The sequence below is a fragment of the Delphinapterus leucas genome, chromosome 8 (genome assembly GCF_059928025.1).
Source record: "Delphinapterus leucas isolate spDelLeu-1000000601 "Yukka" chromosome 8, BTC_Dleu_Yukka2, whole genome shotgun sequence".
Lineage (NCBI taxonomy): Eukaryota > Metazoa > Chordata > Mammalia > Artiodactyla > Monodontidae > Delphinapterus > Delphinapterus leucas.
Window position 1 is genome coordinate 35,611,382 of NC_143136.1, and position 20,382 is coordinate 35,631,763.

Consider the following 20,382-nt stretch of genomic DNA (forward strand, 5'->3'; position numbering starts at 1 on the left):
CAACTACAGACAGATTTTTCCCATATGGTAGGAGAAATGGGTGCAAAGCATTCCAGACACACATTCCCACAGTTCATCAACCAGAGAGGGAAACGTGTTCCCCATCAGCTCTAATAAAAACCAAATCTCAGGATAGGAGTCTGATTATACTACCCTTTAGTCACTGGTTATTTCTTTCTCAGGCAATGACCCATCTCCAGAGCCATTCCTGTAGCCAGGAGGATTGAGTTCTATGCTATGACTGAGCAGACCTGGGTCATGTTCCCAGCCCAGTTGCCAAAGCAGCAGGATCTGATAGCAGAAAAAAGAGGGTGGTCACAGACACAACTGCCAAGAGATTCACTAACAGTCAGTCCTTCTAATCTGTGATTTGCTACAATCAATAATCATAAAAGCAACACAAGCATTTACATTTCCCTATTGACTACATTAGATTTTTAGACATACAAGTTGTCTTTCTCTTTTTTTGATTATCTTAGGCTCATATTAATATTAATTTCCATAACCTCAATACACAATAATTGATTTGAAACTTGGATTTTCACCGTTTGATCCCCAAGACAAGTTGTTTAACTTCATCTGGTTTAAGGTTTTTTCATCTGTAAAATGAGGTCTTTGGTTTTATGATGTAGGGAAATGGAAAGAAGACAATACAAAAGAGAGAAAGGAGCCTGGGATTCAATACTTGCCACAAATGGTTCCTAAATCTACAAATGCATAAGAAGGAAGCTTAGCTCATGGTATCGTACACCTCTATCCTGTACGCCCTTCTCTATTCTCTATGTGTTACTTAAGGAAAAGAATCAGAATTCTCTATGTATGAGTCAGAAGCTCTTTCAGGAAGAGGTAACAGAAACACAACTCAAATCAGGTCAATGGAGTAAAAAGGAATTTACCAGTTCCTACAACTGCAATAGGGAGCACACAGCACGGAAGGAAAAGCTACAGCAACCAGGTCTCAGAAACTGTAACTGGGACTCAAAGCTACCAGTGTTCTGTGTCTATTTCCTTCACTGCTTATCGCTGCTTCTCTTTATGTTTTTACTCTCATTATTTTGTAACAGGGGGCATGGCTGCCAGAAACCTCAAGTTAGCAGCCATGGCCAAAGGGTGTCTTTCCACCCCAAGAAATGAGTCTGGCCCTAACTGGGTTATGTGTACACGACTTGGGCCAGCCTCTGTTGGAATGGGAATTGGGCATATATTTATTCCTGTGGCCAGGGAGATGGCAACTATTAACTGAAAAATGGGGTGGATGGGGAGCAGTGTTGCCAGACTTAGCAAATACAAAGACGTCCTATATTTAATCTGGCAACCCTAGGTGGGAGAGCTTTCTAAACAGGCAAAATTAATAATCACCACAGTTTACTCCACTATTTCCTCAAGAACCTGCCCTTGTGTCCTTTGCCATTTTGCTCATACCAGTGGGCAGAGTCGCAAGCAGACAGAAAACAGCTGTCATCTCAGGAATCTGGCTCAGCATTAAGTGTGGAGGGCATTGGTTATATTACTTATTCTTTCTTGGCTTTTCTTAAAGCTAACATGACTCTTCCATAAGCATCTTGGTGGCTGTGAGCTGTGCATTCTGTCTAGTCACAGGATCCCAGAGCTGGAGGGGGGCCTGGAGGTCCTGGCTGATCCTCTTGTGATTTGTAACTTTGGGTAACTTGGTAAACCACCCAAGAATTTCACGCATGGTCATTTATAGATGAGGAGTCCTTACCAACTATGTTTCTGGAGCATAAAGGAGAGAGGCAGGAGGAAGGAGATGACTTGAGAAGCAATGCAAAAGATCTTAGATCAATGAGGAGCCAGCAACTGTCTCCCATAGAGGAGCAGAAAAAGGCTGCATTTTAGACAAACACATGGTTTAGAAACTGTGAGTGGAAGGACCAGAGGGAAGTAGCCTGATGGGGAACAGTTGCATTGGTCCCATTGAGAGGTTCAGTTAGAGTAGTGGAAGAAGAGCCGGAAAGAACAGAGGGTAGAGTAGACCTGTTTACACAGTTCAGAGTGAAAAATCAGAGGGAATTAGTGGCTGGTATTTTCCATATTTAAATTCACTCCTGCTTTTAACTTTAACCAATGACATATCGTCAGTTTCTCCCACTGTCAAGAACCAACAAGCAGCGTACACATCGATTCTGTAAAAGACCGCATTCAGTATTCGCTGAAGATATTGTGCAATCTGCACATTCGTCATGTTCTCACCATTTTAATGATGTTTTTAAAGGAAAGTACTTCTCATATATCTGTCCTCTTAATGTTTATTTTTACTGAGGGAGTTGTGTGCACAAGGATGATTTTACTGTGGTGTCAGTTTAAGTGATTTTTAAAAAATATGCATGATCCACATTCATTATTTTAGTTTACATCATTCCCATTTTGACCTTACCTTCAGTAAGGTGAGGTGGGGAAGTGTCAGATCAAGGGTCAGCTGACCTGTTCCAGACCTGCCTCTCACTTGCACAGGTTGGCCAAACGATCACAGATGTGGGTAGAACCTCAGATTCTCCACCTACAGCAGGAGGGCTCTTGGGCCAAGTGATCTCTCAGCAACCTTCCAAATCTAGTAACATCAGATTCGGTAGCTGAGGAAATTATAATTGAGACCATGAAAAGACAGTGACCTTTTGCTGAACGTGACCTCTTGTTAAGTAAGCAGCACTCTAGGATGTGGGTTAAGAACACGGGCTATGGAATCCAGCAGACTTGGGTTTGGATTCTGGTCCTGACATGTCATATCTTCCTTAGTCCCCACGTTTCTGAGACAGAAATAGAACTACCTGCTCTGTAGTGTCATTGTGAGGAATTCATGAGAAGGAGAGGTGTAGGAAGCACTCTACAGAGCGCTAAGACCCTATGTAAATCCCCAATACTTGGGGGCTAGCACTATTGTTCATCACATGGTGCATCACCAACTGGGCCAACACAGAACTAGAGAAGTTATTCCAATCATTCAATCATTTGTTCATTCATTCAGTTATTCATTCAAAAATACTATATCTGTCCAATAAATATTTGCAAGGGTCTGCCAGTAGGCATGGCCTCTGGCTACAGAATTCCATCTAAGCATTTTTATATTCTTACTTTCTGGCTCCCCACAGAGAGTTTCTGCAATTGCAAGAAACATTTTGGTATGGTTATCATTATGGGGTCTTTAAAAGTAACCAGCTCGGGCTTCCCTGGTGGAGCAGTGGTTGACAGTCCGCCTGCCGATGCAGGAGACACGGGCTCGTGCCCCGGTCTGGGAAGATCCCACGTGCCACGGAGCGGCTGGGCCCGTGAGCCATGGCCAATGAGCCTGTGCGTCCGGAGCCTGTGCTCCGCAACGGGAGAGGCCACAACAGTGAGAGGCCTGCGTACCGCAAAAAAAAAAAAAAAAAAAAAAAAAAGTAACCAGCTCTTGGCTTTAATTAATCTTGGCCCTAGCTTTTTCATGAGAAGAAAAGTCAGTGAACCCATGCTGCAGCGTCTATTTCCAGAGCTGACGTGTTTAGTCATTTGCATGTGAAACTGTCAAAGACAGGCTGGGTTACTGTCCCATGGAACATCTGCACGGTGTTTATCATTTTGGCATTTGAGAACTCCGTCAATACGTGCAGACCCATGACAACCTCGAGATTTTGTTTCCAAATGTGCCATCGATGAATAACAGCCCAAACAAGCACAATCATCCAGACAACAATTTGGGTGAAACGTGAGGCTGGGAATTACAATGTGTTTCCAGGTGCTCTGGGGGTAAAAATCCTTTGCTATCATTACAAAACAATACAGTCTTTGGAAGCACAATATGTGTAAGAAGGCTTTAGAATCAGACAACTTGCTTTTGTTTTGGAAGCACAGATTCAAGTCTGGCCTACGATAATCACTGGCAGAAGCAGCTTTCTTGATTAAGTCAGTCCCCTGAAAGAACATGTGTCTTTATTACAGACAGTGCCTTCTCCTAATCCCCACCTTAGACGCAAAGGCCAAGTTCCCCTCAGCTGAGCTCAAGGCTCTCTCAGCCCAGAGCACAGTGCCTCAATCTTGACCACTGGTAATCTGAGATAAATTCAACTTATGCTATCTCTGTTAAGTGCCCCAGTGCTTCTCTCTCCTTTCAAAGGACTCGATCTTTTGTCTCTAGATGGTACCTTGGAGGTGTACAAAGATACTAAGGCGATTAGTTTTGACTGACCTTCTAGAACTTGTCAAGAACCTCCTTCACTGGAGGTTGAAACCATGCTGGTCATTTAGTCTGACTCGACTGAAAGAGGCATCAGATACAAATAGATTCTGGGAAATAAATCAACTTTAGGCCTTTTACTGCTGAAGGCTTAAAATAATTCCCCCAAAGGCTAATTATGTCTTTCTTTGCTCAGTAGTTGGGCTTAATAATAAGCACCAAGCATATGGCAGAGATTGGGCTGCATAACCCATCACAGCTTTCTGTTCAGCAGTGGAGGTGTTGGTCTGAAAGGAAACTATATACAGAAAGCTTATATACATTAATAGTTGTAGTATGTATTATTGCTGGAAACTATAAATGCTAACCTGGCCTCTAAACATTCCTTTGAACTCACTAGTAATCAAAGAAGCATAATGTAAAATAACACTAACAATCTATTATTCATCTATCACATTAATAGAGATTCTTAAATGATGACAATATGGAGGAGGATTTGATGAAATAAGCACTTCCATGCCTTATGGTGAGAATATAATTTGGGACAATCTTTCTGGACAGCAATTTGGCAAGAGGTACAAGGGCCATAAAAATATTCATATATTTTGATACCATCGTTTCATTCCCAGGCATCTATCTTATAGTATAAACCATGGACAGAGATTTAAATGTAAGAATGCTCCTTGCAACACTATTTATAATAGCCAAATGTACAATGAAAAAAGAATGATTAGCAAATTATGTACATCTACCACATTCTATGAGATGTTATGCAGTCATTAAAAATCATGTTGACAAAATCATGTTCAAAGGCAGAGGGGGAGTGAAAATAGGATACAGAACAATGGATACACCATGATCTTAACTATGTAAAATAATATATCCAACACACATTGCAAACAAAATGATGTTATGTTTAAAAATTCAGCCATTTCTAAATTCCTAGATAGAAGCTGAAATGTGTATTAGTTAGGGATTGGGAGGGTGGGGAGGGGAAGTGCCTAAGCCGTTGTCCTTGGGGAAGCTCTAAACCACCAGAATAATCCAAATCCAATTGCAAAAAATATTCTGTTTAATATTATCAAAGTCTGGAGAGGGCAGAAGCAAGAAGAACTACAACTCTGCAGCCTGTGGAAGGAAAACCACATTCACAGAAAGAGACAAAATGAAAAGGCAGAGGCCTTTGTACCAGATGAAGGAACAAGATAAAACCCAGGAAAAACAACTAAATGAAGTGGAGATAGGCAACCTTCCAGAAAAAGAATTCAGAATAATGATAGTGAAGATGATTCAGGGCCTCAGAAAAAGAATGGAGGCAAAGATCGAGAAGATACAAGAAATGTTTAACAAAGACCTAGAAGAATAAAAGAAAAAACACCTAGAAGAATTAAAGAACAAACAAACAGAGATGAATAATACAATAACTGAAACGAAAAATAAACTAGAAGGAATCAATAGCAGAATAACTGAGGGAGAAGAACGGATAAGAGACCTGGAAGACTGAATGGTAGAATTCACATCTGCAGAGCAGAATAAACAAAAAAGAATGAAAAGAAATGAAGACAGCCTAAGAGACCTCTGGGAAAACAGTAAACACAACGTTTGCATTATAGGGGTCCCAGAAGGAGAAGGAGAGAGAAAGGATCCGAAAAAATATTTGAAAAGATTATAGTTGAAAACTTCCCTAACATGGGAAAGGAAATAGCCACCCAAGTCCAGGAAATGCAGAGAGTCCCAGGCAGGATAAACGCAAGGAGAAACATGCCGAGACACATAGTAATCAAATTGACAAAAATTAAAGACAAAGAAAAATTATTGAAAAAAACAAGGGAAAAACGACAAATAACATACAAGGGAACTCCTGTAAGGTTTACAGCTGATTTCTCAGCAGAAACTCTACAAGGCAGATGGGACTGTCATGATATATTTAAAGTGATGAAAGGGAAGAACCTACAACCAAGATTACTCTACCCAGCAAGGATCTCATTCAGATTCAACAGAGAAATCAAGTTTTACAGACAAGCAAAAGCTAAGAGAATTCAGCACCACCAAACCAGCTCTACAACAAATGCTAAAGGAACTTCTCTAAGTGGGAAACACAAGAGAAGAAAAGGACCTACAAAAACAAACCCATAAAACTTAAGAAAATGGTAATAGGAACATACGTATCAATAATTACCTTAAACATGAATGGATTAATAGCTCCAACCAAAAGACACAGGCTCACTGAATGGATACAAAAACAAGACCCATATATATGCTGTCTACAAGAGACCCACTTTAGACCTAGGGACACATACAGACTGAAAGTGAAGGGATGGAAAAAGATATTCCACACAAATGGAAATCAAAAGAAAGCTGGAGTAGCAATACTCATATCAGATAAAATAGACTTTAAAATAAAGAATGTTACAAGAGACAAGGAAGGACACTACATAATGATCAAGGGATCAATCCAAGAAGAAGATATAACAATTATAAATATATATGCACCCAACATAGGAGCACCTCAATACGTAAGGCAACTGCTAACAGCTAAAAAAGAGGAAATCGACAGTAACACAATAATAGTGGGGGACTTTAACACCTCACTTACACCAATGGACAGACCATCCAGACAGAAAATTAATAAGGAAACACAAGCTTTAAATGACACAATAGACCAGATAGATTTAATTGATATTTATAGGACATTCCATCCAAAAACGGCAGGTTACACTTTCTTCTCAAGTGCACATGGAACATTCTCCAGGACAGATCACATATTGGGTCACAAATCAAGCCTTGGTAAATTTGAGAAAATTGAAATCATATCAAGCATCTTTTATGACCACAACACTATGAGATTAGAAATCAATTACAGGGAAAAAAACCGTAAAAAACACAAACACATGGAGGCTAAACAGTAGGTTACTAAATAACCAAGAGATCCCTGAAGAAATCAAAGAGGAAATCAAAAAATACCTAGAGACAAATGACAATGAAAACACGATGATCCAAAGCCTATGGGATGAAGCAAAAGCAGTTCTAAGAGAGAATTTCATAGCAATTCAAGCTCACCTCAAGAAACAAGAAAAATCTCAAATAAAGAATCTAACCTTACACCTAAAGGTACTAGAGAAAGAAGAACAAACAAAACCCAAAGTTAGTAGAAGGAAAGAAGTCATAAAGATCAGAGCAGAAATAAATGAAATAGAAACAAAGAAAACAATTGCAAAGATCAGTAAAACTAAATGCTGGTTCTTTGAGAAGATAAACAAAATTGATAAACCTTTAGCCAGGCTCATCAAGAAAAAGAGGGACAGGACTCAGATCAATAAAATTAGAAATGAAAAAGGAGAAGTTACAACGGACACTGCAGAAATACAGAGCATCCTAAGAGACTACTACAAGCAAGTATATGCCAATAAAATGGACAACCTGGAAGAAATGTACAAATTCTTAGAAAGGTATAACCTTCCAAGACTGAACCCAGAAGAAACAGAAAATATAAACAGACCAACCAGAAGTAATGAAATTGGAACTGTGATTAAAAGTCTTCCAACAGGGGCTTCCCTGGTGGCACGGTGGTTGAGAGTCCGCCTGCTGATGCAGGGGACACAGGTTCGTGCCCTGGTCTGGGAAGATCCCACATGCCGTGGAGTGGCTAGGCCCGTGAGCCACGGCCACTGAGCCTGCATGTGCAGAGCCTGTGCTCCACGATGGGAGAGGCCACAACAGTGAGAGGCCCACATACCGCAAAAAAAAAAAAAAAAAAAAATCTTCCAACAAAGAAAAGTCCAGGACCAGATGGCTTCACAGGTGAATTCTATCAAACATTTAGAGACAACTAACACCCATCCTTCTCAAACTCTTCCAAAAAATTGAAGAGGAAGGAACACTCCCAAACTCATTTTATGAGGGTACCATCACCCTGATATGAAAACCAGACAAAGATACTACAAAAAAAGAAAATTACAGACCAACATCACTGATGAATATAGATGCAAAAATCCTCAACAAAATACTAGCAAACAGAATCCAACAACACATTAAAAGGATCATACACCATGATCAAGTGGGATTGATCCCAGGGATGCAAGGATTCTTCAATATACGCAAATCAATCAATGTGATACACCATAGTAACAAAATGAAGAATAAAAACCATATGATCATCTCAATAGATGCAGAAAAAGCTTTTGACAAAATTCAACAGCCATTTATGATAAACACTCTCCAGAAGATGGCATAGAGGGAACCTACCTCAACATAATAAAGGCCATATACAACAAACCCACAGCAAACATCATTTTCAATGGTTAAAAACTGAAAGCATTTCCTCAAGACAAGGATGTGCACTCTCACCACTACTATTCAACATAGTTTTGGAAGTCCTAGCCATGGCAATCAGAGAAGAAAAAGAAATAAAAGGAATACAAATTGGAAAAGAAGAAGTAGAACTGTCACTGTTTGCAGATGACATGATAGTATACACAGAGAATCCTAAAGATGCCACCAGAAAACTACTAGAACTAATCAATGCATTTGGTAAGGTTGCAGGGTACAAAATTAATGCACAGGAGTCTCTTGCATTCATATACACTGACAACGACAGATCAGAAAGAGAAATTAAGGAAACAATCCCATTCACCACTGCAACAAAAAGAATAAAATACCTAGGAATAAATCTACCGAAGGAGTCAGAAGACCTGTAGTCAGAAAACTATAAGATGCTGTTGAAAGAAATCAAAGATGACACAATCAGATGGAGAGATATACCATGTTCTTGGAATAGAAAAATCAATATTGTGAAAATGACTATACTACCCAAAGCAATGTAGAGATTCAATGCAATCCCTATCAAATTACTGATGGCATTTTTTACAGAACTAGAACAAAAAAATCTTAAATTTGTATGGAGACACAAAAGACCCCGAATATCCAAAGCAATCTTGACGGTAAAAAAACGGAGCTGGAGGAATCAGACTCCCTGATTTCAGACTATAGTACAAAGCTACAGTCATCAAGGCAATACGGTACTGGCACAAAAACAGAAATATAGATCAATGGAACAAGATAGAAAGCCCAGAGATAAACCCACACACCTATGGTCAACTAATCTATGACAAGGAGGCAAAGATATACAATGGAGAAAAGACAGTCTCTTCAATAATTGGTGCTGGGAAAACTGGACAGCTACATGTAAAAGAATGAAATTAGAACACTCTCTAACACCATACACAAAAATAAACTCAAAATGGATTAGAGACCTAAATGTAAGACTGGACACTATAAAACTCTTAGAGGAAAACATAGGAAGAACACTCTTTGACATAAATCACAGCAAGATCTTTTTTGATCCACCTCCTAGAGTAGTGGAAATAAAAACAAAAATAAACAAATGGGACCTAATGAAACTTAAAAGCTTTTGCAAAGCAAAGGAAACTACAAACAAGACAAAAAGACAACCCTCAGAATGGGAGAAAATATTTGCAAATGAATCAATGGACAAAGGATTAATCTCTAAAATATATAAACAGCTCATGAAGCTCCATATTATAAAAACAAACAACTCAATCCAAAAATGGCAGAAGACCTAAGTAGACATTTCTCCAAAGAAGACATACAGATGGCCAAGAAGCACATGAAAAGCTGAACATCGCTAATTATTAGAGAATTGTAAATCAAAACTACAATGAGGTATCACCTCACTCCAGTTAGAATGGGCATCATCAGAAAATCTACAAACAACAAATGCTGGAGAGGATGTGGAGAAAAGGGAACCCTCTTGCACTCATGGTGGGAATGTAAATTGATACAGCCACTATGGAGAACAGTAGGAGGTTCCTTAAAAAACTAAAAATAGAACTACCATATGACCCAGCAATCCCACTACTGGGCATATACCCAGAGAAAACCATAATTCAGAAAGAGACATGTACCACAATGTTCATTGCAGCACTATTTACAATAGTCAGGTCATGGAAGCAACCTAAATGCCCATCGACAGAAGAATGGATAAAGAAGATGTGGTACATATATACAACAGAATATTACTCAGCCATAAAAAGGAACAAATTTGGGTCATTTGTAGAGACATGGATGGATCTAGAGACTGTCATACAGGGTGAAGTAAGTCAGAAAGAGAAAAACAAATATTGTATATTAACGCCTATATGTGGAACCTAGAAAAATGGTACAGATGAACCAGTTTGCAGGGCAGAAATAGAGACACAGATGTAGAGAACAAACGTACGGACACCAAGGGGAGAAAGTGGCAGGGGTGGTGGTGTGATGAATTGGGAGATTGGGGTTGACATACATATGGTAATATGTATAAAGTGGATAACTAATAAGAACCTGCTGTATAAAAAAATAAATAAAATTCAAAAATTCCATAAATAAATAAAATTCAAAATTAAAAAAAAAGAAACCTAATGAATCTCAAACATAGTAAACAAGATGAAATCCCCCCCAAAAATATATATATAACCAAAGTCTGCCTTCACTTTGATAGGCAGTGGGAGCCTGTACAGAGCACCTCCATGCATTCAAATAACAAGTATTTATGGAGCCTCCACTATTTGCCAAAGCACTGTGCTTGGTGAAGTGGAGACAGTATTAAGCAAAAGAGACACCGTTCCTGCCTTCACAGAGCTTACAGTCTGATCAGTCATCATCATTATGCTGTCTACTGATATTTTTTTTCTCAATAGTAGCAACAAATCAGGGATTTGGGAAAGAGATGTCCAGTGGGATATGTGTGGTTAATGGATGCTGGACACAGCAATGTCAGATACTCCGTTGTCAGTTTCCTTTCCTGCACTGAAGTTCCCTTGTGGGATCCTCAAGACATGTAAAGTCTGTTAAACACGACTGCCTCATGCTAGCTAGGCTACGGGAAATAACAGGATGGGCTAGTGCCCACCCTTTGCAGCAAAGCAGGCATAAGTGACCGGAAGAAGCCTAGCAAAGTGCTCACAAGAGATGCCGAGAGAGAAGCGCAGAGCAGCTGCCAGTCCAGAGCAAGAAGCAAGGAGAGCAACTGGCGTGTGTTGGTGGAACATGCAGACTGGAGAACATATGAAGCATCTCTAGAACACATGAGACAGATATAAAATCCTGGAAGGGAATATACCAAATATACCTTCGGGTAAGGAGGGTTCTGGGTATATTTATTTTTTTCTTCAATCCACATATATTATTATTACATGAACGAAATATAATTTTCAAAACCTCAGCCCTTAACGTCCTCATATCATTTGTGTTCCTATTACTCTTTGTCTTCCTTCTTCATCTTTCATATTACTTTTCTTTTTCTTCCTTCCCTCCTTTTCCTGCCCACGGATCACAAGTCTTGTCAGACAGCCACATGTGTAAGCAGACTCTTTGTGCCGTGACCTGTGTTTGGTATTAAAATAGCAATGCTCATCATGCACTGCTTAAGCATTTCACGTGCATTGACTCCTTTAATCCACACGACAACCCTCCTGGGTGGTAGTAACACTATCCTTATTTAGCAGACAAGGACAAGGAAGCACAGAGGCATAAACCAACCTGCCTAGTCACACGAGCAGGACTTCAATCTGAACACGGGCACTCAGGTTCCAGAGCACACACACACCTAACCACTTCACTGGACAGCTCAGGGGAAAACACAAAGGACCACAGTTACAATTCTTACCCCAAGACTGCTTAGTATCTCAGCTTTTATATGAAATTGAGGGTACAATTCCTGGGGTCCTGAGCCCAAGTATCTAATAAGTGGTGTGACAGAAATCCCAGCTTAGTGCCCTAGAGGGCACACTGTACCCACCAACCGTGCCATACCCTCACCAACAGAAAGGCAGGCCATGGGACTCCACTACTTAGCCATGTGATCCCAGGTAAGTTACTTAAGCTTTCTGACTTTCATTTCTCAATCTAAAAAATGCGACAGTAATACCCACCTCATTAAACAAAGTTTATATATCCTAAGCATGATGCCTAGCACATAATTAGTTCTCAATAATGTTAGCAAACTTTGTGTGTTAGGGGACTCAAGTGTCCTCATGTAGCTTACCTTCTAGGGGTCAGCAATCTGCAGCCTATAGATTAAATCTGGCCCACTGCCTGTGTTCTAAATAAAGTTTTATTGGAATAGAGCCATGTTCATTTATTTACGTATTGTTTAATGGCTGTCTTCATGTTTCAATAACAGAGCTGACTAGTTGCAACAGAAACTATATGACCTGAAAAGCCCCAAATTTTTGTTCTTTGGTCCTTTACCAAAAAAGTTTGCCAACCTCTGCTATAGACACACTAACTAGATGGGGTAACAAAACAAATATACAAAATCACATATTTTTGTCATGTTTTAGATCTATATTTCTGTTTTGTTTATTTTATGGAAAGCTAAAGTAAGGTTTACATTCTAGACAAATAGCATAGAAAACACTAACATAAATTGTCATCTTAAAAAAATCACAAATACACAAAGTCATTCGGCAAGATGTGAAATGGTTTACAAGTTCCCCACATCATTTGTCCTTTCACGTGTCATTTCAACGTTGCTGCTGAAGGCTTCCTTCCTAGGCACTAATATTCTTATCAGGGAGGCAATGATCTATGTTTCAGCCTCTTGGTTCATACATTTGGGTATCATCTGCCTTGCCCTGAGATGAATCAGAATGAAACATTACAGGCATGAGAATGGGGAGGTTATGGCTTCCAGAATAAAACAGCAGCCTAGTGATCTATAGAATGTCTCCAAAGAATATTAAATTAATCATCCAAGGATTATTGTGTATTTTTCCGAACGTCTGTGAGCTCTTTCTTTAAGGTGTTTGGATGGAGTTTCTACGATGAGGTTGTAGCAGGGAGAGCACCGTTACTGTCACACAGATGGCATATGGGCATCAGATGGGCACCAAGGACTCAGTATTTAGAGTTCGGTGGATTCTCTGGAATATGAATACCTGCTTCCCCGAGGAAAGGACACTGGGCTCTGTGGTTTGTTGAGAGGAGGCTTAGGTTGGTAGGAATGGAAAATCTGCTTTTCCTTTTGTGCTCTTTCAGAATCAAACAGCAGCCAAAAATACCAGAGGAAAAAAATAAGATCTCTTTTTAGAAAGATAATTGGGGGGGGCGGACCCAAAGTGTAGCGCAATCATACATAGTTACCAAGGAAGTGAGGGATTCCTCCCAAATTAAATTTCACATTGAGCGATGAAGATTACAGATCCTGACTAACCAGGGACTTGGGGGAGCGTGGTTTGGAGCCAAAGAGATGACTGTGGAGAAGTGGAAACAATTTAGTCTAATGTAAAAAGCTGTTGTGTCTCAAGCATCCATCAAATTAATTGTGACAAAAATGACTTTTCAAGGAGGGTACTTAACAGAAAGGCATGATATCAGGGTTTGGTTAGACTGTACTGCACAAAGACAAGACAGTGAATCAGAGAAAGAACAGGGACTTTGAACTGAGACAGACCTCAGTTTGCAGCCCAGATCAGCCACTCACCCTTATAGAAGCTCAAAGAAATTACTTCGCCTCTTGGAACCTCCCTCTCCTTTCTCTGCAGCCGGTCATGCCTTACAGTCCACTCCAGAGAGAAAATGGCAACCCTCAGCCCCAACCTCAGGCTATCTGCACTCCCTCCAGCTTCAAGCTCATCTACAGGCACACCTTTTCATGCCTTTTTCCTTTTTTTTTTTTCTTCTGAAGACATGCATGTTGTTGTGGGTTTTTTTTTTAAACATCTTTATTAGAGTATAATTGCTTTACAATGGTGTGTCAGTTTCTGCTTTATAATGAAGTGAATCAGTTATACATATACATATGTCCCCATATCTCTTCCCTCTTGCATCTCCCTCCCTCCCACCCTCCCTATCCCACCCCTCTAGGTGGTGACAAAGCACCGAACTGATCTCTCATGGCTTTTTTCTTCCAGCTAATGGAGGGCCTCTCCTCCGGTTCCCTTTAAGACCACCTGTGTTCCTGCCCTTCTCCCCTTCTCCCTTCCACCTCCTCTGGAACCCCAGTCTCTGTATCTCTGGTCTGTTCCTACCCATGTCCTAGTAACACGAGCAAATATTCCTCCTCTCTGCCCTAGAACTCCTTGATTCTCCAGTTGCCTCCAAATTCTGAAGACATACTGGGCTCCCAAACTCATTCTCAATCCCATTACTAGAAATTCTGGGTCAATAGATCCAGAGTGGGGCCTGAGGAATTTGTGTTCTGAAAAGATTCTCCAGGCCTTTTGAATATTTCCTTCCACCCCAACCTGCTTCCCAGATGAAAATCTCTGCTTTGAACTTAAGCATCTTGTGAATGACTAAGCCAGGCCTGGTCATTCACAAGATGCCTGAAGTCACAGGTGTACACCTTTTCAGTTGTATTAGCTCTGTGCCCTCTTGGGGAACCAGATGCATCTATGAAAACTTAGCTCTACCAGGTACCTTCTGTTCTGCCTAAGGAGTCAAGCCAATTGTATTTGGCTGGGCCAAGTACAGAATTGAAAGTACCCTTTGAGAGATCCTTTGCAGATTTCAATGGCAATTAAGTATTTTCATGTCTAACTTCCCACTCCGATGCAATTATACATATGCAATCCGTGTTTTCAGGTGCTGACCCTCAAATCCCAACAAAATCTCCATCAAGTATTTCTGGTAGTTCTCAGAGGTGACTCATTAGTGATTTGTGATATTTTCATTCTCTTTTCTTGCTTCATTCTTACTTCCCTGGGTGCCGCCATGTTCATCAGTCTCTCCTGAACCTGTTGGACCAGCCAAGACTTCCCCATGATTCTATTGTTTCCATCCCCTCTTCCGGATGCCACTGCTTTAGCTGGATACCACTTTGGCCAGACCACTCATCCAACAGGTTCTGCTGCCTCCTTCAAGAAATCACAGGCTTCTAGTGTTGATTCAAGGGGAACTTGATCCCCAGACTGCTGTTGGGAAGTAGGGGAAAATGTGCCTTTCTCCTTAGATTCTCTTAGAGGAACATCAGAGCAACATGACTTGATTCATCAGCATAAAGGATGTTAGAAATAGCTTTTTGGGGGCTTCCCTGGTGGCGCAATGGTTAAGAGTCTGCCTGCCAATGCAAGGGACATGGGTTCGAGCTCTGGCCCGGGAAGATCCCACATGCCACGGAGCAACTAAGCCTGTGCACCACAACTACTGAGCCTGAGCTCTAGAGCCTGTAAGCCATAACTACTGAAGCCCGCATGCCTAGAGCCCATGCCCCGCAACAAGAGAAGCCAGGACAACGAGACGGTGCTACAAAGAGTAGCCCCCACTCGTTGCAACTAGAGAAAGCCTGCGCACAGCAACGAAGACCCAATACAGCCAAAAATAAATAAATTAATAAATAATTTTTTAAAAAAGAAATAACTTTTCAGTAGTGAAATTAGTGGTATTCAAGATGGGTGCTTGGCTAGATTTTGTTATTGTTTTTGTTTTTTGCGGTACGCGGGCCTCTCACTGTTGTGGCCTCTCCCGTTGCGGAGCACAGGCTCCGGACACGCAGGCTCAGCGGCCATGGCTCACGGGCCCAGCCACGCTGCGGCATGTGGGATCTTCCCGGACCGGGGCACGAACCCGTGTCCCCTGCATCGGCAGGAGGACTCTCAACCACTGCGCCACCAGGGAAGCCCTTGGCTAGATTTTGATGAGGGTATCTGAAATACTTCTTAGCTGTTTTTGGTGTGTGGATTGAAGATTGGGGCATTTCAAGTGCTAACCAAAGATTATACTAACCCTTAGATGTAGGTTAAAATTAATTTACACACATATATCACATTGTTCATACTGAACTGTTTCAAAATAAAATACTACACAGGCAGTACAACAGACTTAGACATGTTTCTAGTGGAGATCTGGATCAGGAGAAATATCCCAGGGACAAACACTCTACTACCCGCAGAGCTGCCCTTCTCATCCATATTTAAGAATTAGTAACATTCTAATTCAAAGTATTGAGCCAGATTCCTTTTTCTAGAATGAGTTCTTTTTCTCTCAGGAAGTTGCTCAAACTCATTTAAATAGACTCTGGGTGGCCCATCCAATATTTCCCCAAATATGCCCAAACTTGGCATTCCACCTCAATGTAGCTCTTGAAATTTTGCTACCATGCCAGCATATGTATGTATGTATGTATATATATATATAAAGAGAAAAGAACATATATGCTATGTTCTTTTTTCCAGTCATATTTCTTTCCTCTCAATAATTGAGTTGCCCCTCCTTTCTCTTTCAAGAATTGTTTATTGTGGGACTTCCCTGGTGGCGCAGTGGTTAAGAATCCACCTGGCAATGCAGGGGACATCGGTTCAATCCCTGGTCTGGGAAGATCCCACATGCCACGGAGCAACTAAGCTTGTGCGCCACAACTACTGAGCTTGTGCTCTAGAGCCCACGTGCCACAACTACTGAAGCCTGTGCACCTAGAGTCCGGGCTCCACACAAGAGAAGCCACCGCAATGAGAAGCCCGTGCACTGCAAAGAGTAGCCCTCTGCTGGCTGCAGCTAGAGAAAGCCTGTGCACAGCAACGAAGACCCAATACAGCCAAAAATAAATAAATAAATAAATAAATTTATTTAAAAAAATAAAGAATTGTTTATCGCATTTAAGGTTCAATGATACCCTTGTTTTACTTTGCTGTTAGAAGTGGAGAGGACCCATCACTCACTCCTCATTTATTAGCTCTAACCTATTTATAGCTAGATTCAAGGAGTCGATGAGGAAAGTAGTACGGTGCTGGCAAAGTTGATTTGCGTAATGTGCAGAGACACTCAGCCTCTTACTCCAATTTCAACTTATCCACTAATGACACTAAAAAGCTGGAGAACTTCAGACCTTTCCAGCAGGTGAAGGTCTAAAGCAGCTATAGAAGATCAGGCTCTATGAAGCAATTCCATCTGAAGTCAGGAAAACCCAAAAGGGGGAAAAAAAGTGACCCAAGGATTAGCATGAGCCATTGGCATATTAGACCCATCCAGGAAAGACCCCATGGACATGGGACTCTCATCAATGTCCTGCTCCAGGGTGTTGAGGTATGAACAAGGGGGTAGGAGGAGAATGCCCCCTCCCCATATACTCCTGATCAAATACTTTGACCTCTAGGGCACAGTCATAACTTCCCTTCTGCCCAAATTCACTTTTCAAGAAGACATAAGGGGTCTTCTGTGCTAAGGAAATAGAAATTTCAGAGGAGGAGCAAAATGGAGTTAAACTCCCCCTTTTTGGTTCTCTCTAGCTTTCTTTCCTCCTAGGCAGCTGGAGGGTAGGATGGGAGTAGACGAGGGTCTCCTGCTTGGGAAGTGCTTCTCCTTTTTGAAGACTTCACAGACAATGGTGGCAGGGGGGACTGGAAACAAGGGGGCCTGGAGATAGCTATCAGGACTGTCTATCTCAACCTTAAGTTAATGGGGTGAACAGAGTCCATAACTGTCCCATGTATCTGCCCACTTCCCCAGCATTTGGACCTAAAGACCTAGGTGGATATTAAAAATCAGTAATAACTCTTAGGCATTTGTGCCTTCAGAACCAGCTGGAGCACCTCCACCAACCATTCAGATAACAGGGAGCCCAGGCATCTCTTTGCTTTCCTTGGAGACCAGCATTTGACCACAGATAAGCCTTTCCCAAAGCACCTGCTTAAGTTTCCAAATATATCCTGCATTAGCATTAACCCCCACTTCATTATCATAGGATGATTGTCCTTCAGCAAAGCCTGTGTGCCATTTCCATCCCTCACACTCACATAACAGCAGTGGAGTTTGGACACATGCTTGATTGCTTCTGATACAAACCTGACAATTGCACATCAGATTCTTTTCTAATGGCCTAATGTTAAAGCCTTAGTAGACCTTATTAAGGAATGATTACCTCATTTGAATCTTTAATTATCTTCCACCTTTTTATGGATATAAACATGCAACTCCCTCATAGACCTATCATCATATGAGTATGTTCATTAAGTCCAACAGCTGTCCTTTACCATCGAGGTCCAGAACATTTAAGCACTACTTTTCTGAATATCTCATCAGTTTAATTATCTGATTTATTTTACACTTTTCAAAACAGTAAGCTCTAAGTTATGAGGTTTTGTCATATTGCTTACATTGAACGCTGCCGTTCCTCTGGTTATCTCAAAACAGTGGATGCCAATTTTCATTTGGAGGTGTGAAATTCTGACTATTGGTCAGTTTTCAGAGGTGAGAAGAGCCAAATGATTGCTAATTATAAATTGAGTCCTGTTTAGTAAAATCCATATTCTGTCTTGATAAACTTTCTGCTAAATAGCTCAATTAATAGCAAAATGGTTCTGGAGTTTATTCTGAGGTGACAAGTTTACTTTCCAAAATCAGATCAGAAATTAGTTGGGTTTTTATTTTTTCTTTTACTTCTTTGAATTTTTAACTTCTCTGTAGAGAAGATGAATTTCTTGTATAACTTAATAAAACTGTTGTAAAGAAGTGAGTAATATTGTGAACACTTCAAATTACCATGAAAATGTTAACCCCAAGGGAGGACTGTTTGGATGGAGTTGCTGCCCAGCACTGACTCTGAGTGCAGCCTTTCAATGCTTCTATAGTTCGTTAAAGTGAGGTCTTCTGGGCTCATATGGCAGCGTGAATTCAGCTTGGAAAACTCACTCTGCTCCAAACACATACATGGATAAACACATGGATCAAATACAGAAAAAGAGTACTAAGAAATTCGACTGACAGAAAAGGCGAGATTAATATCTTACTGGGCCAGTCATGGAAGAGAGATTTTTTTTTCTCTAATTCTCTGTATTTAAAAAAAAATAATGGGGGGAAGGGAAATAGGTGAAGGAGGTTAAGAGGTACAAACTTCCAGGTGCAAAATAAATGAGACATGGGTATGAAATGTATAGTGTGGGGAATATAGTCCATAACTATATAATATCTTTGTATGGTGACATACTGTAACTAGACTTACTGTGGTGATCATTTTGAAATGTATAGAAATATCAAATCACTGTATTGTATAACAGGAACTAACATAGTGTTGTAGGTCAATTGTACTTCTAAAATAAATAAACAAACTCATCTAGAAATCAGATTTGTGGTTACCAGAGGCAGAGGGTGGGGGGAGGGGAACTGGATGAAGACAGTCAAAAGGTCCAAACTAAAAAAAAATTATGTTTTAAAATTTGAGATAATTGTAGATTCACTTGCAGTTGTACGAAATAATATAGCGAGACCTTATGTACCCTTTACTCAGTTCCCCCAGATAACACCTTGCATAACTATAGTGCAATATCACAATCAAACTATTGACATTGCTATAATTCAATGATCGATCCATATTTCTTAAGTTTTACATGCACTTATTTGTTTGTGCATTTAATAATGTACAATTTTTTTTTATGTCACCTCTTTTTTTTTTTTTAAAGATGTTGGGGGTAGGAGTTTATTAATTTATTTATTTTTGGCTGTGTTGGGTCTTTGTTTCTGTGCGAGGGCTTTCTCTAGTTGTGGCAGGCAGGGGCCACTCTTCATCGCAGTGCGCGGGCCTCTCACTATCGCGGCCTCTCTTGTTGCGGAGCACAGGCTCCAGACGCACAGGCTCAGTTAGTTGTGGCTCACGGGCCCAGTTGCCCCGCGGCATGCGGGATCCTCCCAGACCAGGGCTCAAACCCGTGTCCCCTGCATTGGCAGGCAGATTCTCAACCACTGCGCCACCAGGGAAGCCCAATAGTGTGCAATTATATATTGCATGTATAGATTCATCTAATCACTTCCACTGTCCAAATAGATAAGAGGTCCATCACCATAAGGATCCCTTCTGCTGCCTCTTTTTTTTTAAATGAAACCAAAGAGAACACCAGAGATGTAGAAGAATGGTTGTGTGGAGTTTCCTTTGCCCTTCCTAAAACACAGCTGCCCTGTGGTGGGTCTGCCTCTTTGCTCTGAAGGCCAAGAAGCTCCCTAGGCCATTCGTGGCGGGATGGTGGCGGATCACAGCTTTGGTTCTGGAGATTGTGGAGGAGATGGGACATCAGGGCAGAAGATGGGGGAGAAGAGCAGCCTTGTGAAAAGAGAAAGTCAGTTCCTGGCCTTCTCCCTCAAGCCCAGTGAGTCCAAATGGTGAAGGCGTTTTGTGCATGTGCTCTGTTTACATTTCTTCCTTGAACCCTGTGATCCTTCATGAGACACTGGATTTCTGTTTTCTTCTTCTGTGGAGCCCCTAGACATGTCGTCAGGCTGCTTTC

At 40.9% G+C, this 20,382-nt stretch overlaps 1 pseudogene; it reads right to left on the reverse strand.

The window, feature by feature from the left end:
- Window positions 1-20,382, reverse strand: part of LOC111172038 (beta-1,4-galactosyltransferase 5 pseudogene) — a 59,841-nt pseudogene that overhangs the window by 24,919 nt on the left and 14,540 nt on the right.